General features: G+C 45.2%; 2 long non-coding RNA genes across 3 annotated transcripts; one reads left to right on the top strand and one right to left on the bottom strand.

Moving 5' to 3' along the window:
- The first annotated feature begins 4,750 nt into the window (after positions 1 to 4,750).
- On the top strand, positions 4,751 to 22,219 carry LOC146542994 (uncharacterized). Of its 2 annotated transcripts, none has more exons than XR_014887769.1 (3): positions 4,751 to 5,330; positions 19,278 to 19,340; positions 21,661 to 22,219. It is a non-coding gene; the product is annotated as an uncharacterized LOC146542994 (long non-coding RNA). The 2 variants fall into 2 exon arrangements; XR_014887770.1 differs by lacking the exon at positions 4,751 to 5,330 and adding an exon at positions 16,822 to 17,211 and having other exon boundaries at positions 21,661 to 21,798.
- On the bottom strand, positions 13,078 to 21,678 carry LOC146542995 (uncharacterized). The gene is made up of 2 exons (XR_014887768.1): positions 18,705 to 21,678; positions 13,078 to 16,515 (listed from the first exon to the last, which is right to left on the bottom strand). It is a non-coding gene; the product is annotated as an uncharacterized LOC146542995 (long non-coding RNA).
- Positions 22,220 to 22,898: the final 679 nt, after the last annotated feature.

Below are 22,898 nucleotides of genomic sequence, written 5' to 3'. Positions count from 1 at the left end.
GCATCACCTGTCTCCTAGTGTAGAAATTACCAGGCCTCCTGGGTTTAGAGAGTTTCCTTCATTTAAAAGAAGAAAGTTGGGCAGGTGTAGTTATCCAACAAAGCAGATGTTGTAGGTTCAGCTTTGTACGGGAGGATTTCGGGCAGCACCCAGCGGTTCTGGGCATCCCTGGCACTAACTAACTAACTAACACTGACTGCAGCGCGGATGGTGCCCAGCAGCAGGGGCTGGAATCTGCCTGCCGTGGAGAGCCTTGGTTCTTGAAGGTTTGAAGCCTTTCCTCTGGACTGGAATGATTCACCACTCAAACCAATCTTGCATTCAGACATGGACATAGGGCAGAAATATTTGTGCTGATGTTCTCAGCTTTCCTATTGCTCCAAATTGAAGGGAACCTAACAACTCACAAACTGTTTTCTGACTTGTTTTTGAGAAAGATACTCAGGCCCTCTAGAGAGATCACTTACTTCAAGCGCTTGTGTTATTTGCAGTACATTTATTGCATGGCTACAAAGCTGCTCTTTTTCTTTCCAAATAGCTGCTGCCTCTCTGTTCCAGAAATTTTTAATATCTCAAGCAGAGGAAATAATTAAAAACCAAACAAACCTGACATTTGCTTATCAATTAAACGCCATGAACAAACAGGCAGCCTGTGTGGGAGCTCTGTGGGCTCCAGCTACAGCCCGTGATCCCAACCCCTCTGCTGACAGCAGTGCTGCTCTCCTCCTGCTGGGAAGCACACCAGCAAAGGCTGCAGGCTGGAGCAGCTGGGTGATAATGCAGTCTCAGCTTGTCCCCATTTGGGACAAAGACACCAGAACTGGGTTTACATCACCCAAGTGTTTCTTTGAATCTGGCACTTTTTTTGTGAATTTCATATTTTTATTAGAAAACATAGCAACACTGGATGGAATGTGTTAATGGGGGAGAAAATAGAGTTGGAGATTAATCCTATTTCCTTCCAGGTTATTTCTTAACTCATTTATGATGTGCAAGCTGTGTGAACTGGAATGTATGCCAAGGAGCCCAGCAGTTTCTGCAAAAGTGAACTTTTGCAAAATTACCTTCAAACCTGCTGTTTTGCCATTTTGTGGAAAGGTATATTGGGACCCCACAAAGATTTTTGTGTTTTCAAAGTATTTTTTGAATTGCAAATATGGAGTACAACTTCACCAATTCATAGGCGTGAGTGCAAGCAGCAATACATCAGCACAAGTTGAGGAAAGCTGGCCTTATGAATTTGTGCTGCAGTTTGTGCTTGAGCTGTAACCCCTTAAAACTCACCCCTTCCATTTTGAAGGAGATATTTGGTTTGGCCTTTTCTGCTTGTCTGGGTAGGGTATTAAAGCAAATATCACTGCACAGCCGTGGTTACGCAGTGCTCCCCTCGTGCAGTAGGAACAGACCTTTGGTTCAGATGTCATTCACAACTTGTGGCAGCAGTTCTGTGGCAGTGAGAGGGTATCCCTGCAGTGAGAAACAGATGAAAGGGAAAGATTTTGTTCTTCTTTTGGAAGTAAGGGACACAGCGTGCACATATTCTTTTCCTTAAAAACAAAAAGCCCCAAATAAAACAATAAATAAACAGCTTTTCTGACAGCCAAAGAAGTTCTTAATTCCATCTATCAAACAGGATATATGTATGCATTTTATATACATGCATTTTTTATTTTTCTCTCTCTATATATATGTATTTATATATATATATATATATATATATAAAATGTATTTTGTCTTGTAAGTTCCATTAAATAGAATCTGGTAAGAAAAAAATCTGCCCAGTGCCAGCAGTTACAAAGATATGACAGCAGGAATTCCCTGAGCTACAAATCATGGTGACGCATCACTAGACTGTTTCTTGGGCATCCCCATTCCCAGCTCTTGGTCTGTCCCATTAATGCCATTCTCAGTGCCCAGATCTGAGCTGTGAGCAGCGAGCAATTGCTTGTGCATCACCTGTTATATACGTACAGATATGATGTATAAATACTGATTCTGTATTCATTAGAGGAGAGAAGGGCACTGTTTGTGAGTGCAAGTGTCGGGGAATCAAAGCTGCTTGCTGCAGAAGTTTGGAGGCAACATCTTAAATAGGATTTCATGCTGCAATTTTTACACATGTGTGGTCATCTCCATCCCCATGAAACATGTGATGGAAGTAAGAGCTGCTGTAATTGGATCCTTGTATCCTTCCTGTTATTGGTCATGAATTTAATTGTAATTCTGGTCTTTTTAATAATTATTGAGAAATTATCCCTTTTTTTTTCTCCTTATTGCTGCTCCTAATGTGAACATGATGTTCTTCATTTTAAGAATTAAATTAGAGGACAGTCTTTCTGGAGCATGTCTGAATTATTCAGTTACAATGACCCCTTCAAGCTGAGCAGAAAATACCCTGCTGTCAAAGGGTAAATGTGGGTCCAGCAGCAAAAAAATTGGGCAACTCAAAGAGTTTTTGCTGCCTGGGAGGAAAAGGGGAGAGAACCTATCTGACCTCCCCAATAGTGGCTGTCTAATGGTGGTTAGCTATGCTGACCTTTATAAATGCATTAAAATTAATCCTGTTTTATTGTGGTTCTGACTTCAAACTGAGCAGTTGTAGGCATGACTGTTTCTGCCAAACAGTGCTGTGAATGGCAGCTGGGGTTGTGGAAGGCATCACGGAAATTAGACTGAAGCAGATCTTAGCTATGGGAAATAGCTTGTGTCCTTAGTGAGCATTTGTTATTTTTTAATGCAGTCTGCATGAGATACAGAAAAAGCTTTGATGCCTGATAAACAGATGCCTTGCTGAGAAGCCTGACAAGTAAACTGAGAAAAACATTTAGAGATGTGCTTGCATTCTTTATGGACAGGGCCAGGCTGTAGGTAGCGGGTGAGGCTGGGAATGCCAGAGGGTCCTGAGGAGCATGGCTGCTTGGAGCCCCAACCAGCAGAGGTTTGGTTCTGCCAGGATAAATCTGCACCACTGTGTGACTCACTGCAGAGAGAACCAAGCTTGGACGTTGTGAGTACCCTAGCGCTGATGTCAGAACTTCTGTAATGGCCGTAGAGTGAAGTTAACTCACCTTGGGAAGGGGAGAGAGCCTGTTCCCACAGAGCTCTGTGCTGAGATGCCTCACTGCCTCTTGCACATCTGCACCAGCCAGAACCCAAACCTCTGTTTTCTGTGTGCTGTGAAAGACATTCAGAGCAACAACTGCATAACTCACAGGGCAGCACTCCACTGTGAGTCTGGATTTTGACAACAAACACAAAGTGCTTGTTTTCCAAGTGATTATTTTATTTCCACCAAAAACTAAATGAACGAGCACAACAACATGGCCTTATCTTTAAAGGTCCGTATAAAGGTACAAATATGTACATATAAAAATGTCGGATAAATGCTCCTCTTTGGACTGGGTTATGATGTTATTCTATTTCATTTCTGTCGTTAAGAACTTCCCACTCTCATAGAACTGCAGCAGACCCTGGGAGGTGCTGCCAGGCGGGTCTGTGCTGGCAGTGAACGGGAGCTGAGGAGCACTGCAAGTTTTCCTGTGCTTGTGAAGCTGACAGTTCCTCTGAAGATGTTACAAAATCCAAACAAACACAATCTCTTTTTCTCATTTTTGGGGAGGCTGTTGACAAGTGGAAAGGACTCAGTTTGGTAAATGCTGGTATCACAATCCCAAAGCAGTATATTATTTCTTGTGTTCTATTGTGCTCCAAGTGCTCTTCAAATGAAAAGAGGATGAATGTGTTTTGAGGGTAGAAGTGGGGAAAAGAGAATAAGGGAGAAAGAAAAAAGATAATTAGAGACCTAGCGCACTTAACCTAGGTGTGTTAAGTGCTGCTGTGAAGAGGTGTGGCACAGGGCACAAAATTCATCTGTCATTGGCCTCATGTGAAATGCATTGCTGCACTTCAATTGTAGGACTGTGATCAGTGAAATCCAATACACCCATCCCTGCAATTCAGCTGGGAATTACATGCCCTCCTGGTGCTGGAACGAAGTATATAATCAAGTTAGGCCCAATGTAGATGCCAATCACGAGCATTAATTAGCAGGAACTGCACAGCAGTTGTTAAGTGCTGCAAGGACAAGTGCACAACCCAAGGTCCCATGCTGCTCTGTTTTTTGATAATTACATTTCTCAGAGGAGAGGAGGAATTTCAGGAGGCAGCTGTCTGTTGCTGTAGCACTCCGAGAGCAGTCCCTGCATGGGGCTGTCCCTTTGAGCATCCCTGTTCCCCACCAAGCTGTGGCCCTGCAGGAGCGGAGCTCTGAACCGCACCTGGCACAGGAGAAGGAAGAAGGGAAAGGTGTCATTACGTGTCATAAGTGTGGTTCTTTTGAAGGCTTTTTATGTTGTGTGCAGCTGTGTAATTGCCAGCTTTCATGTAGGCTGGAGAGCTGTACCTCTGCTATGTAGCATTTAAAATTCTTATTCAATGGCAAGCTTCCAAAGGCCCAGACACACAACTGCGAGAGCAGCCGGTCCCTACCAAATGCCACAGCAAATTGTTCCTTGGACTGGGTAGTTTCTCGCAACTATTACAGCTGCCCTTTTATCTTTGTTTTAAAACCATTCGGGAAACCCATAAATGGGCACTCTGCAAGATCAGCTGTGGAGCTTTTAATGCACGGCTGCGTGATGGAGCCTGAATGTCGCTGTGGATTGATGCTCTGGGCTGTCCTCACTGCCGAGCTGGAGGGGCTGAGCCACGAGGTGCAGCTGGAGCTCACTGCTGCTCATGCAGTGTGGTGGCATCTGCAGTTGGGCAGAATGGGACAGCTGCACTCAGGCTGGGGCTCGGGGCACCCTGAGCTGAGAAGGCAGAGCTGCAATCAATGTGTGACTCTTTATTTCTCTCCTGCATCTTCATTCCTTTGCAGCCTCTTGTTATCCCTTTTTGCTGCTTTCCCACTTCCTCCCAGTTGATTATACGATGGGATTAAACGGGCCATTATTTTTAGAGTCTATGCTTAATTCTGAGAATTCTCTGATGTTACGGAATTTGGGACTTTTGGAATAGAAAAAAAAAAAAATGTACTGGCTTGTTAAGATCAGAAATTTAAGTATTAGCAACAGAAGAGAACCGAATAACGTTAATCTCATGCTTGTGAAACTCCTTTGTGTTACCCTCTGTGATGCACTGTGAAACTCAGCTTCCTCCAAGACATCAGCCCCGTTTTACTGAGCCGCAGCTTAGCCAAGCAGCACTGCAGCCCTTATCCTCAGCCTGCAGCGTGAGCCTCCCTGCACGCATCTGCCTGCATCGCTCCTCTTGGCAGCGTAATTGAACACCCCTGCTTCTAAACTGCTGCTTCTTGTGACTTTCTGTGGGTATGTTTTAATTAATATCTTTTTCTTCTGAATTAAGAGGCTAAATTAGGGCTCAGGCTATGGACTTTCTACCTGTCTGTTCTCATGGTTGAATACCTGTGGATTCGTGAGGCTCTTGGGAAATGCTCGTGAGATGCGTTACTCACATAATGCTCATGTTTAACATTAAAGGTCAGATAATTAAGTGCTTAATCAAGAAAAGCTTCTATTGGCATTTAGAGGGATTTTGCCTGAAGAGGATACTGGGAGAGGGCTACAGGGCAGGCTTTGGCAGCATGTGTGATCTGTGTTGAAGAAATGAATGTGACACAGCAGGAACTGAACTGGCTCCTTCTGCAGCATGCAAATGTCATTAATCATAGTAACAAAGCCATAGCATTGACTAATTTGAAATATCCTGCCTTCTGGCCCTAAGGTACAACATGTAATAGGTCTAGCACTGTCAGATAATGACTGTGATCAACATAGTATTTAATATTTTACTTGCTAAGCTTTTAAAAAGTGATTTATTATGAATCCACTCCTTGCCCTAAGAGTTAACAAACTAAACAAGGATGATCATACAGACAAGATATACAATCATAGAATCATTTAGGTTGGAAACAGCCTCTGAGATCATGTAGTCCAACTGTCCATCTGCTGCCAGTATTGCTCACTAACATTGTCAGTTCCTTACTGATTTATCCAGTTTTATTGTACAGGTGGAGTGTATAGTTCTAGGTGAGCTGAACTGAAACAGACCATTCCAAACTAATAAGAAACCTTTCCCTTTTCAGGCTTATAGACCATCTTTGAATATCTGGCCATAGTGGAAGTTGTTTATAACGATGGAGATGCTGAAATCAGCATGCTGAATTTCTTCCTCTCCCTCCACTGGAGTTTTGTTCAAACACTGTTGTGTTGTTGGTTTTCTTTTCTTTTTTTCTTTTTTCCTTCTTTATAAGGATCTTCTATTTACAAATCCAACTTCCTATTCTGAAATATGTGGTTGCTTGCTCCTTTCCATCCTATTCAAGTGCAAAATGCTGTTCGTGGATCTGGGCTTCCAAGCGAGTGATCTCACCTGGAGGGTGGCTCAGACATCTGTCAGTTGTAAATGCGCATCTGGATGTACTCCGTTTTGCTCCTGTAATGCTACTTATTGATGGTGCCTGGGTTTAGATTTCAAAGTATTTTAATGCTCAGAGAAGTGCTCATAGGCAGCTGATATTTTGGTAGAAATGCTGTTATCTCCATCCTCCCAACTGCCATCCAACACCCCCAGCTAAACTGGGCCCTGGGTTCCCTCTGTAGGCAGCAAGAAGTGATGCCTTCACAGGGCAACTGATGCACCCATCTTAGGGCAAGGTGAATTACCCACCCCATGCACCTGCTTTTCCTTTCTGGGTGTGGAGGGAGCTTAGGCTCATTGTCAGCTCTAGCTGGGATGTCTGACTTTGAAATGACTCAGGATTGGTAAGATGTAGCTAAGCCTTGATTCTTTGAAAAAGTGCCCCAAAAACTTTTATTTCAACTGCGCTGTGAAAAAAAGAGGGGAAAAAGGAGAAAGCAGCACATGTGGGGGTCAAATAAGGCTCGTGCTTCACTGCAGAGGTCTGTAAGATGAAATGCCTGTCTGAGGCTGGCAGTGAAATGGCTGTGGATGGGTATGAAGCGCTCATAAATCCTGTGAAGTGGTCTGGGCAAGCTGATGGAAAAGTTTCTAAATGATGAATTAAAATGTTCCCCCACTTTGGAAATTGTTTTTCACTGCTGAATCTGATGGTTTGTGTGCTGGCAGGGCAGAGTTTGGGGAAGATGTTGAAGCCTGCAGATCGGAATAAAAAAAGAATCTCCATCTTTTTGCTTTTGCGACCTGTTGTAGATGGGAATTTATCTTGGCACAGTCCCTTCCCCATCACTGCTCCTCCGTCCTTCTGCTCTTGTATTATTAGATATGGAGGTTGGTGGCCCTGCATGCAGTGGGGGAGGATGGAGCTTGATGATACTTGAAGTCCCTTCTGACCCAAGCCATTCTATGGTTCTATGATTCTGCTGTCACAACAGCCTGAAGGAAGGATGGAGAGAGCAAGCCGATGTGCTGGTGCTACAGTAACAAAGCAAGACAAAACAATAAATAATCAAACTGGGAATGTATCGAGTCAGACCTGAGTTTAGCATTGCTTGTCTGGGGCTATCTTGTATCTTGTGAATGATAACAAAGTGTGTAACGGGTGGGAAGGCTCAGACCCTCTTTTCAACCAAAAACAGATACAGGTCAAGTACGCATTCTATGGTTTGTTGGGTTTTTTGTTTGGTTGGTTTTTTGGTTTTTTTTTTCTTTTTTTTTTTTTTTTTTTTAATACTAGAATTTAATGAAATAGAATTACTAACATGTAACATAAAAGGCTGTGAAAGACCTCAGGGAGGTACAAAGTATAGCCCAACATCAGGAATGTGTTTCTGTTGAGAGCAATGGTTTAAAACAGCAGTCACACTCTGAAAGTTATGAGCCCAGATGGAGTATAAAAAATAATGAAAGCTTGGATGGAGTGGAGCATGAAGGTGTAAGTGGAGTGATTTGTATGAAGCACGAGAATTAAGTCCAAATTATTCATGAAGCTTTAACTTTATTGGGTTTCCATTCCTGTTAAAGCAACTAGTAGAAGGGCACAGAACCTGTTTGAGGCAACAGAAGTCTGATCATTAACAACTGAATCCTCTTTGTTATTACTCATATCCGTGTGCAAAAAATGAGAGGTAGGCAAATTAAAAAAAATATCAGACCAGTGTCTCATATAATGCATTTCTTGAAGCCCCATCTCTGCAAGGACAGCAGCAGCTCCATCTTTCAAATGAAATACGGTTCTGTTGCTGCACAGCTGATCAGTATTCATCAAATAGCAAGAGAATATAGCTGTGTAAAGCAGAGTGCTCCCAGGCTCCTTAGATCATCTCAGATGATTACTGGGCTGAGCTAAGAATTCCAGTTCCTATTTGCATTGGCATTTCTGTTATGTGGTGCCATTGGACACCCAGGACAGAATCACAGCCTCAGAATCTCATTTGTGTTGGGTTGGAGGTGTGGTCACGCACTGCAGAACTGAATGGTTTCTGACTTCTGAGCTCTCACTGCACAGTTACATTGTGAAGTGATGTGTTGCATTGCAGGAGTTGATGGCAGCATCACTCCACCTTCTCTAGCTAAAGGCACACTGTCTTTTTGGGGGGCTGAGCTGGGAGGGACTTCTGGCACTATGCTAAAACTCTTGCTTTCCTTTTTTCTTGCTACAGCATTTTAAAAAACAATTTTTTTGAAGGAGCACGTGAAAGGAAAAGAGCTGAGGCTGTTCAGAGAATTTCAGAAAGAGCAGTGTTCGTTTCCATTCAGAATTACAATGAGGAAAGATCTATACTAATAATGATGTACAGCAAAGAAAAATCCCGTGTCTCCTCCCACCAAAACCTTCAAACGCAGGCAAGGCATCCTACAGTTCTCTCTGTACCCTGAGGCATTAGCACTGCTGGGGGAAGGGACGGTAAGGGTGGATGAGCTCTGAGCACGGGTGGCTGCGCTCCCTGCAAGCTGTGGCAGCCAATAGCTCTGAAGCCTCAGCTTCTGTGAAAAGCTGTGCTCTGTCCTTCAGAGTTCTGGGGTCGAGTCCTTTTTGCCGGTGCTGATACAGATGTAGAGCACCCTCTATTAACGCAGATGATGCCTTGAGGTCCTGGCAGCCCGGGAACTGGAGAGCGTGGCTTGGTGACAGCGCAGTAATGCAGGCACAGTAATGCAGGCACTGCTCTGGGGCTCATGGAGGTCAGGCTCCATGAGATGAGAAAAATGTCAAGCCAAAAAAGCAAATCTGGTTAATTGCCAGAGTACAGGCTGTAACTTGGTGTAACCTAACTCTCTCCTGGGGTTGGGCCTGAGTAGCACAAGAACTGATGACTCATGCCTTCAAATCAAACTCTGAATGAACCTAAGCATACAATTTAAACATGAGTAGTTTTTTTCCCCCCTACTTTAATTATTTCCACATTTCTATGTAAATCCTGATTCCTACCCAGCCTGAAAGTACAGATTCTCTTAACACAGTAAAAGCAGTATTCCCAGTCCAGCTGGATTCACGTCCAAAAATTGATTAGAAAATCTCAGAACTCCTCTCCAGATCCTACAGGATCTGATGTCCACTTTCCCTACGTGACTCTATTACCGCAAGAGTTTCATCTCAGAGATGTTAATCTCTAAAGGATCAGGCTGTTCAGTAGACATACCCTTAACAAACAGAACGTGTTTAAGTGCACAGTGCATAGCATGACAGTGGGAATGCAGGTGGGAATTCCATGAGTGCAGACCCAGAGCTCGCTGTGCACCGCGGCACTGAGAGCTGCCCTCAGTTCTGCTGTGGAGCTCGGGCCTCCATGGCTCTGCACAGCCCTGTGGATGGTGGCTGTTTGAAATCCAGGCTGCTCAGACATGCCTGAATCTCAGTGGATCCGAAATGAGAACACTGAGCACTGAGGTTCTTTTTGGGAGTATTTGGGATCAATGGCAGGAGGATACAGTATTCTGCACAGAAATAGATCTGTCCAATAACAGAGTGAGATTCTTCATAGTGGGTACCAGAAACGTAACTGACATTGTGAAATTGATTTATGAAAGCAATAAAATGTCGCATTAGAGGTATTTTATCACTTCGAATCATGAATACGATGCATCAGTGCCAACATAGGATGGATTTATCATATTTCTTGCAGTGCTGTGTTGGAAAGTGGGTCCTGACATACCATAAAAGGATTTAGACAACATGAGGTTGCAGTGGTTTTTCTAAATCCCCTGAAAAATCTTCAGTAAGGAGATGAAATATTTAAGCTTTGACTACAATGTGTTTAATCCAGGTGCTTTTCTTTACACCTGGGAGTCTAATGAAGGAGCTTACTGATTGTCCTTGTCGCTTTGGGTCCACTTAGGCATTGAGCATTTCAAGTCGTGTGCTCTATGCTGCAGTTGTTGTTGCTTTGTAAGGCATTGTTGAGGGTGAGCCAATTGTCTTGTGTTGATTTCGAGGCTTAGATTCATTGGTTTCTGTTTCAGTGGGGTTTCAAACCTGCTTGAGATTGACAATTTACATATATTGGTGATTTTATATTTAAATTGGGTAAGGGCAGCTACTAGGAACATGAGGATTATTATGCTTAGCCTTATTAGAAGATCAGAATTTGCCCATCGTTTTTAATAACGTAGTGCTGTAAAAATCTTCAATCTTGTCTCAAGAGTTACTCAAGCAATAGTTCTCCTGATTCCATTGACTCTGTTTCCTTGATGAGTTTTGATTAAGGAACTTGGGGATTATCTGCAGTGATTGCAAATGTGGAAGTAGTGCAGAAGAGCTCTCTGTTTTTCTGGCCTCCTCCCTCTTACACCTTAGTAGACTGTGTTAATACATGTGCACGTGTTAATACAGCAGCTGCGATCTATCTTCTGTAATTATTTGGAATGGAGTTTGCAGTGAGAGGAAACCACCCGTGCTATTACTGAGTGCAGTGCGATCTCCTTCAGAGTGATGAGACTAAAAGCAAAGTTTGACTGCCTGCCTATTTCTTTCTTTTGACTTCTTCCTTTCCTTTGCCACCGCTGCTCAAAAACTTCATGTCTCAAATTCCCATCTTCGCTGCGTCCTGGATAAAGGTCTAGCTGTCCAGGAGCAGTACCTGTCAGTATGGAGAGCTCGCAGCTCTCGGCACACTTCACTTTGTCCTTTACCTTGGAACGCTCTGCAGCACACAGCGCCGTCCTTCGCTGGGTTCTCCTTTCTCATGGCTCCCCTTCCATCCCAGAGTGACTTTGCCCACATGGGTTTCCTCACAACCTGCAATCTTTGCCTGCACTCCTCTGCTCTGCTGTCAGACAAGAAACTTCTCTGCAGTTCCTAGCGTGCAGGGCAGCTTCTTTCCATTGAAATGCCTTCCTGCTTTTGATTCCAGATCTCATCTGAAAACCTTTTATTACCTGTTTCATTTCCTTTATTAATTTTTTCCTTCCTCTCACTCTCTTTTGCTACTATTATGCTGATTTCATAGGTTGATCATTGAACTATGAAGAGCATTTAGGCAGTTTTATGACAGGCATTCCTTGGTGTGCCTGTATAAATGCAACTTCCAAACAAGTTTTGTAATCTTTGTGGCGCTTTATCATATACAGTGTATCTAGATTTAAATTAAGACCATGAATCTCAAAATGAAAGGAGCCAGAAAGTGATGGGGAAAAGAATAGAAGCGCAGCGTTGAGCAAAAGAAAGTGGAAGATTATAAAAAGAGCAAAACTTTTTCCCTGTGATCACATTTGTTACTCCTCCTCCAGCTTTGCCCAATTTAATAAAATCTTGGAGAACTTTCAGCTCTGCACAACTCCTGATTTTTAATGAAAAACTGTGAGAGAGATTAGATATCTCTGCTTGTAATCTCTTTCATAAAATGAATAGTTTTCTAAAGATCAGAAACTGCTTCTGCATAAAAATGCCCATGAAAGGCGATTTTTAAAGAAATCTCCACGATGTTTACCCTGGTTTTTATTGGATGTGAAGTTCCTTAATCCAATACAATCTGGATGTGTTTATACTGGAAAACAGATTTCCAAGGCATCTGCCTTCACTTTCTGACTGCTGTTGTCTTGCTGGCGGCGGTCGCTGCCACGTCCCCTCCAGGAGGGCAGTGTGACCTCAGTGTGTGCGGCAGTCCCTGCTGGGCTGTATCACAGCCAGGGCTGCTCCCTCTGTGAGCGTTCAGAGCACCGCAGCCTCCCCATCTCTCGAGGCTGCAAAACACCAGGGCAGTGCTGACTGTGTGCAGCGAGTCCTGGTGCATTTGCCTATGCTGGAGCTACCTGTTGGGCACCTTCAGCTCAGCTGCTGCGCACAAAGTTTCTACACACGTGCCAAAAAGCACCAGAAAGCAGTTTTTGCAGCAGCTTGGGGTTAGAAATGGGTCCTGCGCAGCATTTCCAGCCTCCCTATTTTCAGTTCTGTTACTTCCGACAGCTCCCATGTACCAAAGATGGCTGCGGTGAGAAGGTGGCTGTTTCTTGACAGTTTCCGAATACGTATTCCCTCTTTTGTGAAATCCCACTGTGGCTGTAGGCTTAAAAATATACATTGAGTCAACTGATCTCAGCGTAGGCGGAGCTGTTGCGATGTCTCCATGAAGTAGTGCTCAGAACGGGCCTTGCAGCCCTGCTCTTCAGAGGGACTTTCTCAGCACGTGAAGGCGAGATGCAAGGTCTCACCTGGAGGTAGCACACGGGATGTCCCAGAGGAACCACCTCCACTTGCTGCTGTTGTCCATGCGCAACGTACGCAGAAACCTGGAGGTAAATTCCTGTCTGTGATGGAGCTAACAGGACTCCTGTCATCAACCCCATCATCTTTTGTGAAGGACGTGTAGCTGTCGTAGCAACCACAGAACACGTCAAGGCTCCAGCAGCATGATGTGTCCCCAGCAGCACGATGACTCCTGGAACACGGCATTGCTCACGGCAAGGACAGCAGGCTGCGATCTTGCATGGCTTTGCAGTCTGATATCGGTGCTCATGGCTGGCCGACAAGTGTAATTGAAAGCACTTGGCACCCTCCTAAATAAAATATTAAAGCTTACGGAGAGGCAGAAGCACGTAAGTGATGTATGAAAATGCTGATTGCCAATTTCCATGTTCCAGGTGTGATTCATGGGGATGCTGCCTGTGAAGCATTTATATTCAACAGTAACAAACATAAACAGAATGACACAGTTTATTAAGCCAGAGGCAAATGTAAATGATGAAAGGCTGCTGTGTAAAGCCACATTAAACATGTCCCATTACATGATGTAAACCACATTTTGAAGCTGCATAAACATAATGCTCCTTTCATTCCTCTAATTCCCCAGTGATTTAAATTTCTGTATTTTATGAGATAGAAAAATAATAAAATACGAATTGCAGTTGTGCATGCCAATGCTCTGCTATCAGTATGAAACTAAGAGAAGAAGTAATGTCACTGGGAAGGGAGGTAGATTTCCAAATATCTGTCCTCAGAAAAAGAGAATCAATCATTTTGCAGCCCAAGCTGGGTGAGGGGAATTCATCACGACTACCAGCTGGTAGACGGCCATCCCACAGACCTCTGGGCTGATGCGTGGATGTGGACGGGGAGGGTGAAACTCCATCAGCAAAGGGTTGGGACATTGGAGGATTGAAAATAAAACCCTTGCTAGTGCATTTTTGCATTTAGGTGGCACCGTTGCTTAAAAGGAGGTTGTTGCCAATAACTGGTTCAGTCAATAAGAACCATCCTGCTGTTCAGAGACAGGTGTCTCTGAACCTCTACAGAAGCATTTTGTTTCAATAATGTGAAGCTCTAAGCATCTACCGTGGCCACAACTGTTATTTTCCTGAGGGGTCCGGTCAGTCCAGTGGAGTTCAGTGGTAGATCAGTGCTTAGGTGCTTCTTTCTTAGTGCTCTTGCTGTTGAAATCCCATGGAGCTGTTTTGGCATGTGCCAGGTAACTGTTCCATGGTGCACACCTGCAATACTGAATGCAGAGCACCGTCTTGTGCTGCTGTGTGGGCTGCTGCAGAGTCCTGGTGCTTGATGCCACAAACTCAGAAACACGAGAATGCTCAGTGCTGCTGCCGTGCAGCTGCTGTGTGCCCACTGTGCGAGAGGCACAACAGCTTCGTTTGTGCCAGAGAGCGAGGGGCTGCTTAACTCCCTTCTGCATTCCTCCCTGTAGGCAGTGGCTGTTTTGTCATGGGAAGGAACAGCCTTGCAGCATTACCTCCTTGTTTGGCTCCGCGTGTGCACCTTGGAATTGCTCTTATCAGAAGGTGCAGAGATGACAAACTTCTTACAGAGTGAAGGAGGCAGGTTTTCTTTCTTACTTGCCTTTCAAAAGTGGAGTTGGGAAAGAAACTGATTTCCTGTCCTCAGAAGATATTTTCATTGTTGCAGAAATACAGCTGAGCTGTGCTTTAAGGGGGCTTTGAACTTCATGTGATGCAAATCTCAAAACGTCAGTGGCCACCTGCCTGCCTGCAGCAAGGCGACTGCCAGGGTGCTGGGTGCTGCTTCAGGTTGACGTAGGGAGAAAAGGGCTGTCAGCGAGGGCTGCAGACACATGGCCAGCAGAGCAAACAACTCCCTCTCCTTGATTACCCTGGAAAGTCCCCACAGGTCCTACATTTTTTGAGATGAAATGTCTTTAAAATTTGACACATGACTTTGCGGAGCAATCAGCATTTTCTGAGTAGTTTTTTCTAGTTAGGCCAAAGACAATCACATTTTGTTGTCAAGCCAAGGAGGAGAGAGACTCATTTTGAAGGAAAATATATTAGCTGTGCAGTGAAAAGCATTTCCATTTGTTCTGCAGTATTTATTGTGCTCTCGTTTCCCAGTTCTTGTTAGTGTGCGTTCAGTGGGAGCTGTGAGCCCATTCCAGTGACAAACTGCTGATTCCCAAATGCAGGCAGTGCACAGCGGTGTGAAACAGACATAATTCATAAAACCAATTAAAAATATTTACAGTACTGTATTTCTTACATCAATTTTAAACATGGCCTTTTCATCTTTCTTGTGTTCTGTTTTGCGTGAATTTGATTATAATTTGCAGTCCCAAAATGTGGGGAAAAGCAGTGCTATCTGGGATGTGACAGGAGGGGCCCGGAGGCATCAGAGCTCACTGCTCAAACCTGATCTCACCCCAATCACTTATTTTTCCAGCATCTGGGCTCCTGTAAGCACGAGCAGTGGGCCGTGGTGACGATGTGCAGCAGCCAGCAGTGCTCTCTGAAAAAGAAAAATCATGCTCCACTGAGGAGTGATGGACCCGTGTAACTGCCGATGTAGTTCTGGTTGTACGAACTTTGGCAGAAAATGCCCAGAGTGTGCAAAAATATGAGCTGTATCTGCCACTGCTTGAGGAACTCAGCAGTGTTTCCCTGTAAGTCTGCACAGGAGTGGTTTGCATATGATGGTGAGTGGTTTGCATATGATGGTAACTGGTTTTCATCTGATTGCAGCAAAACTATGAATCAACTGCAGCCCATTTTTAATAATGAGAAACTGAAGTGTAGTCAGAAATACATTCGCAGTGCTGCAGCTCTCAGTGATTGCATGCAATAAGTGGTGCCCACGGCCCCTCTGTGGGCTCAGCTTCTCTCCAACCTTTTTTTTTCCACTTTAAGCATTAAAAAGAAATGCAGTATTTAGAGCAGCTGAGTTGGCATGAGACAGAGCGAATGCAGGAATTAATTCTGCTCCTCTCTGTGCCCCAGTGCAGCACTGTTTGTGAAGCACTGCTGAAGCACAGCTTCCCTTCCCTGCTCCCACAGCGGGCAGCACAGGCAGGGTGGGCAATGTGAGCAGCCAGGCTCTGGGCTCTGCTGAGCTGTAACGTCCCTCAGAACCACTGGTGGAAATGGTGTGGCAGCCTTCAGCGCTGACTGTGGGAAACTGTATTTTCTCTCCCCTGACTAAAGGAAGAGATTGTGTAGTATTAGCAGATGGGTAAGTTACTATGGTGATGCAGGCTATATAAATAGATAGAAAATATATATGTATAGTGCCTTTCAGATGCGATCTGACAAGAAGATTGTGACCCGTTTCCATGGGACTTTATGGAGGAATGGAGCGTGTTCACATTAATACTTTGTGAAAGTTTGATGTGACACCAAAGACCTTGTTTTGCTTCAGACAAACGCTGCGGGAACTTTGTGTTCTAGATCTACGCCTACGGAATCCCAAATTCCTCCCGCGTTTGCCGCAGTCCTCGCAGGTCTCCCCTCTAACTGTGAGGGCTGTGGCTGTAGCATTAACGGCTTCCTCGTCCTTTTTTGTCTTTTGCCCCTAGGAGCCGGGTTTGGCTCAGGTCAGATCAGCTTAATAGGGCTCTCCACTCCGCGGTCTTCTTCCTCAGTTCTTGCAAACAAAGATCCAACATAGACACTGTGATTTCTTTTGCTTTGACTCCGCCATACAGCGTTCCTCCACGTGGGATGCAAAGCTGTCTGACTGCAAGCCAAGGGACAGGCAGGGCAGGGCAGGCAGTGGGTGTCCCTGAGGCAGAGGCTCCTGCAGAAGAGGTTGTGCCAAGGCAGGTGGAGAGCTGCCCTGGGCTGCAGCTGGGTTAGTGACCGCAGCATCGCAGGCTCTCAGGGTCTCTGGGCACAGCTTAACTGAACAGGTAAAAAAAACAAACGTGATGAGAATAGAAAGGGGAGTGGGGAAAATGCAAAAAATTATACAATCTTGAATTTTTTTGTTCAGAATTTTTTTCCTTGACTGAAGTTTCAAGGCAGACAGACATTCCGGAGGGGAGGAAACAACATTTTGTTGTTTTCTCTGCTTTCTCCACCTCTCCTTCCCCCACAGTGCTAGGTAATGTTCAGCTAACCCTCAGTATTGTATGGCTTTTCTCCTCTCGTATCTCTGCCTTTGGGCTAAGGTAGCTCAGCCAGCTGGACTCTGAAACACCCCTTATCTTTATCTCTGGAATGCCAAAGTGAACTGTAGGAAGGATTTAGGCAGCACTGGTGGTGATGTGATGATTGCTTAGATTAATTTTAAAGCTTTTTTGTCTTTCAGAATTTTGCTCATGACTCATGTCTTCACAAGATATGATTAGAGAGGTTTATTGCAGCAATGGCGTGTGTGCAGTCTTGAAGAGCCTCTTGTGTTGATTTAAAAGCAATCTCTCAAATGAGAAGGTGAAAAATGAAGCCCCAGATGAGACAACTTTTCTACCAGCTGGTATTTGTTTGTCTGCATCTGCCATTGCTCTGAAAGAGCTGCTGCCAGTGGGAGCTGTGCTGCATCCCTGTGCTGCGTGCAGGGGAGTCTGCTCCCTGCCTTGGTTCCGTGGCACCGAGAAGGTACGAAGCTTGACTTTTGTCTATAATACAAAAAGTTATGACTCAAAGAGCAAAGCAGGAGCTGAGTAAGGCTGTTCTGATGCCAGAGCAAGATTGAATGTGGGCTGTGAAAGCAGTGAGTGACTGCCATGTGTTCACAGCACACAGACATCGAGACACACCGCGCCTGCTCTCTTGGTTTCCAGTGCTCCCATGGGAAACACAACCATGGGCCGATTTACCAGAAATGATGGTGACTGACAGGGAGAACATGGGATCCCAAAGCAGCTGAGCTCCATCTCGATCAAAGTCCATCATATCGCCTATGGCTGCACGTTTATCTTTGGGTATAGTTCATGTCTAATTTCCCCAGTGAGATTTTTTTGTCTTCTCAGCACTGTTCCTGCAGTGCTCTGCAACCAACTTGCTGTGTGCTTCAGCCTCAGCACTGCTGTGAGCCCTCCTGCTGTGCAGTGCAGCCGATGGCACAAGGCTGCCTGCTGGGCCCTGAGCAGAGCCAGCTTTTCACATCTCGCCTCCTGATGGTGTCTGACTGTGGCAGACACACAATTTGCACCCAGTTTCATGCAAGAACCCTGGGTGCCAGATGGGCTCCTGGCAGCCTCGTGCTGAACCTTGGCAGACTGTTCAGTGAACCCGAGACAGGATTTTAATTCAGGGAGAAGTTGGCACCTGGCATTCAGCTCTCTTTTTCAGTGGTACATTTCTGAAAGGTGCTTCGTGCTTCGTGTGGCTGCTGTGATCGCACACGGGGACTGGTCAGCAGTCAGCATGCTGGCTGCCCTGATGCTGCCTTGGCCTTAGCCAATGGCCTGCTGCTGTATTCCTGCACTGGCACTTGTTGGGCATATGAATCAGAAGCATATTTGCATATCCTAAATTTAGTGTACACATCCATGCATCTAGTCTGCGTGCACAATTTGGGCATATTTTCATTTGCATTTTATCGCATTTAACTGAAGCGGGTTTAGAAAAGCTGGTTTAGATCAATCTGAGTTGAGCAGGACCTCTAGTGGGCCGCAGTCAGAACACCAGCACTTCTGTACCCTTCAGCCATCCTTGAGAGCTTGCTCAGAAGGGAAATATTTCAATATTTCCAGCTATAAAGTTACAGTAGTTGACAAAATTTTCGCCTATCACATGGAGGTTTATACATCGTGTGTAATGCTATAAGCCTGAATTTGCAAACCAGCTTAACCACTGTGCTCTATCCTGCATATAGCTTTTTTCAGTCCCTAATATCATGTTTCCACAGCAGTTTGTTCCCATATATTCCATTAAATGTATTTACTCGATGTTAGATGAATGATACAACATGTATCCATCCTGGAGCTCGTCTATGCCCAGTGCATGCGGAGAGGCCCAGAGCAGCGCAGTGCTGGAGCTGCACGGAGCACAAACCTGCTGCTGGGACTGCTGCACAGCTCTGGAGGTCCCACTCCTGCCCAGACCCCACAGTTCTACTGCACTCCCACACTGTGGGGGATTCTCACCTCCTTACTGTAAATGCAGGGGCACCCAGGAGAGAAGGAGGCTGGGAGCAGCCACATCCTGAAGCTCTTGTTTCATATTTCCGTTTTTACTGATTTTTTTCTCACTTTTCTTCATTTGCACTCTTGAAAACTGAAAAAATCTCATAGGGTCTGGATTTCTGCTTGAGGAGATTGATACACAAGTTCACATTCACTTTCCTGGAGGTGATTTGAGCAAAGGCAGAGTAACATCAGTGTTGAAGTTCATCAAGAATTTACTACACTAAAATGAAAACTTGCCTTTGGGTTTTAATTCCAAATTGGAGCAAAGCAATTTATGTTATCACCATCGGTTTTGATGCTCGTTGTGTTCCTCTGTTATCCTCCCCAGTCAAAGGAACAAAGAAGCAGGCAGGGTGCTGGGCACAGGCTGGGAGTCTGGGAAGCATCATTCCATCTGAGTACGGCAGCAACAGACCTTAAAGAAAATGCTAACGAAGCTTGAAATCACATTTGCATTGCAAATAATACAGTTTGTTCTGCCTTTGTACAGAATTAATTTGAATTGTTTGCTGTTCTGTTCCGGTTGTGCAGGTGAATAGTGCTGCCTGTTCAGGTGCCTCAGCCCTTCAGGATCTCATTGAGAACCAAAGCAGGGTAAGTGGAAAACTTGCTGCATTGGGCAGATCTTCCATTCAACGTGTCCTGGTGATCCTACATCAGCTGTCTGCACACAGCAGACAATGGGAGCCCCTGTCAAGGCTGCCTGGTGGCTTCCCCAGTGCAGCAAGAGCTCTTGAAGAATGCAGTGTCAGCAGCAGGCAGCCAGGACTAAGGCCAGTTAGTGAGGGGGAGCACCCAAATGTGTCCCCACCACTGACCTCTGTCCCATTGAGCACACCTTGCTGCAAAGCAGGCGTGCATCAGAGAGCCGTGATGCTGCCCAGGTGTCAGGGAGCAGGGGCTGGGATGGGGCTGGGATGGGTTTGGGGGGCAGGGCTGGGAGCCCAGGCTGTGCATTGCGCTCGCGCTGCCTTGGGCTCCCATCCAGGCTTGGAATGGTTGATGAGAAGCAAGGGCTGCTGTGGTTGGAGTGTAATTGCTTTTGACGCGAGCCCACAGGAAGGGAAGGTCTGGGGCAGCTTTTCTCTTGTGCAGTGCACAAATAAAGTGGCTCTGGTTCTTCTCAAAGATCGTATCTTTATGAGAAATATTATTCTAGCCATGTAGAAAAAACAAGGATGATTTTTGTGTCATTTCAATATACATTGCTGAAGAGGCATCAAGTCTTGAAGGTGTCTCTTCTGCATTGTAAAGTCTGGTGTGAGTGTGGGTGAAAAGATAGGTCAGAAACCCAGGATCAAATCCGGACCTGGTTACTTTGCTTTCAGAAGAAGTTTAAGACGCTGTTCTCTGGGCTTACAGTGTTTGTGCATCTATTTGGACCCAGCATTTCTATGGCAGTGGTGAAATGTGCAGCTGAAGTCCTTTATGCAGCAGCCAGCTTTGCAGTAGACTGCCCATACAGCTGTAAGGGTTCGGTCAGAAGAGAACAAACTCAAGACTTCTTGCATTAGCAGTGTTGGAAGAGCCTTTGAATCAAGGGGAGGTGATTGCATTACCCTACAGGAGCTCTTTTGATTCATTTTCAAAGAAAGATCATTAGGCCACTTTCCTAAATATGGTATTTTGACAAGGAATTGTTTGGCTTTTGCTGCACATTTGGAACAACTGCTGTCCACCTCTTAAATGCTGTTTTATCCTCTCAATCTTGGATATCTTCATCCAACAATAACACATCCTTAGGTGGTGACTTTCCTAAACACGTGCGTCTGAATCAGTTGGCATTTCCCAGACTTTCTGAGGACATTTTTGGATAAGTGTTCAGTAGTTCAGTTTCATCTGCGTACAGAAACAGAGCTTTTTTTTTGGCTTCCTGTAGACAGAGGCTTCAGAACAGTCACATCTACAAACTATTTAACTTTCAAATGCTCATTAAATCCTTGGCTCCTTCTGCAGGCTGTGCAAGTGCCACGTACAAAATTCTGGAAGCAAGCTGGGAGGAGGAATGGGATAAAAGCTGTTACCCTTCTCAGCATCACACCCCACAAAGCACTGCTGTCTGGCCATGCACTGCCACTCATCTGAAGCATCCTGTGCAACACCCAGGGCGTGCTGCAGTTGTAGCAGCACAGCCCATTAAGTTCATAACAAAGCTCAGCCAGAGACAGGGTTGGCAATGCTTCGTAAGTTTGTTTGCATCAGAGCAGACTGAAAGGAGGCTGATACTTGAATGCATTCCTGTGCTTCACATGGGAAAAGCAGTGAGAAATAGGTGGTGTCTGATTTAAACCACCATTTTCACCATCCAAATCTATTTTTTATTCCTGCTGCACAGTTTTAGCAAGAAAAGTGAGTGAAAAATTGCTGTCATAAAAGACTCATCTGCTTCCCATTACACTGACATTTAAGGATTGCACACACTGAAAGGTTCCTATGCGCCAGAGAGAGTGGCAGAGAAAACAGAAGGTTGAAATTCACAACAAATGGGGGATTTTGTAATTTGGCTGCCCTGGAGGTGGGCGAGGAGCCGGGCACTGAGAGCCACGCACCCTCCTGTGCCTCAGCCCTCCCACCTCCCTGCTGCTGGGTGCCCAGGGATTCCATTGCGGGCACACAGGAGAAGCCTCTCTCCAAGCCTTTGCCCTCTGCCTCCTCCAGATGCGAAAAAGGCAACGTTGGTGTTTTCAGAAGTGAGAGCTGTGCTCCCCGCAGGCAGAGCCCCGAAGGCGGGGATCCATGGCTCTATTTGAGCAGTCCTGGTCTTTACTCCAGTGCGATCATTAGCGTTCTTTGAGTCGGGAAAGTTCTTTTCCTTCTGCGCTGATTTCAGCCAACTGATATCTTTTGGTTTCTCACAAGTTGAGGAGCAGCGTTTTTGCGAGCGAGGTTTCTAAAATCCCATCTGTCTCAGCAGTGAGCAGCAGGCAGGCAGCTGTGTGCTCCTGGTGCAGCTGGATGGTGTCGAGTACAGGGGATTCTCACCTTGCTGTGCCTTCGGGTGGCCCCACGAAGCCATGGGAAGGACTGAGAACGGCGCAGTTCTGGCAGAACCTCACAGCTGTGCTGGTGTTTGAGCCATACGGTGCGGCTCCGGGCCTGAGGGTCCAGATTGCAACAGGATGGTTTCCATTCAGATCAACTTCTCAAAGTTTCAGATGTTAAAATACCTAAAGTCTATTTCAAAAATTAAAAAAAAATAAAAAATTGCTACAGTCAAAACACCGAGTTGTGAAAGCGCAAAGACGAGGCCCCTTATTCTCCAGCTACCTCTTCTGTACCGAATACATTCAATGTCCAAGTCCACAGCAGTCGCTGCTTTTTCTCTCTCCGTAGGGTTCCCTTCTCAGTCCTCTCCTTGTGTTTGCAGCTGGTTGCTCAGTCCCACATAGCACTGCTGCCAGCAATGGACCTGGGCTGGGCTGTGCACGGCTTGGAGCTCCTGCTGCTGAGAGCAGACGTGCTTGCTCACTTACTGTTACACCACTCCTCCTCCCTAACAGTAAAACTCAGTTTGAAAGTAAACTGTATGTTTTATCTTCAGAGGGAAACTGTAAAAAGAGACGCCAATGGGTTTTATTGGTTTCAGCTTGCACTGTTTTTCATGATCCTTTGAAATCTGTAGCATTTTTTCTAGCTTTGTGTCCAAACCTGGACTTTGCATTTAGCAGTGACCCATCCTGCAGCTGCAAAAGGAATGTGTTTATTGCTCTGTAGCAAAGAGCAAAATAGCTAAATGCTCATATTTGAATAAAAGCATTCAGCTTCTCTTAGAAATAGAGCTGTGCTTTGGATTTCCACCTCCTTCCAGAGTTGGAAATACCAATGTTGGAGCACACTGCAGTAAGGAAGGGAATTGGGTTCGGCTCTGCAGAATGAGCTCTCCAACTTGCCTAGCCAGGTGCTGAAAATCAGACAGGAAAAATCACATAGCAAAGTGTTTTCCCAAAAAAAACCCACTGTTGTTTTAGTTAGGGTGAGTAGAGGTAACACGTGGTGTGTAGGGTAGTGTTTAAACTGCGTGAGAGATCAAGGGTCCTAATTCTCAGCTTGGGAGCAATGTTAGTAAACTAACGCTGTGTAAACCTGTTGTGGGATGAGAGGTGCAGATTTAGGTTATTTTGTACTGGAAGAGGTATGTGGTGAAGGAAGTGC

This window comes from Meleagris gallopavo, chromosome 22 (genome assembly GCF_905368555.1).
Source record: "Meleagris gallopavo chromosome 22, MGAL_WU_HG_1.1, whole genome shotgun sequence".
In the NCBI taxonomy this organism is placed as follows: domain Eukaryota; kingdom Metazoa; phylum Chordata; class Aves; order Galliformes; family Phasianidae; genus Meleagris; species Meleagris gallopavo.
Note: the sequence above shows the minus strand (reverse complement) of the source record. Positions and strands in the feature narration are given on the sequence as shown.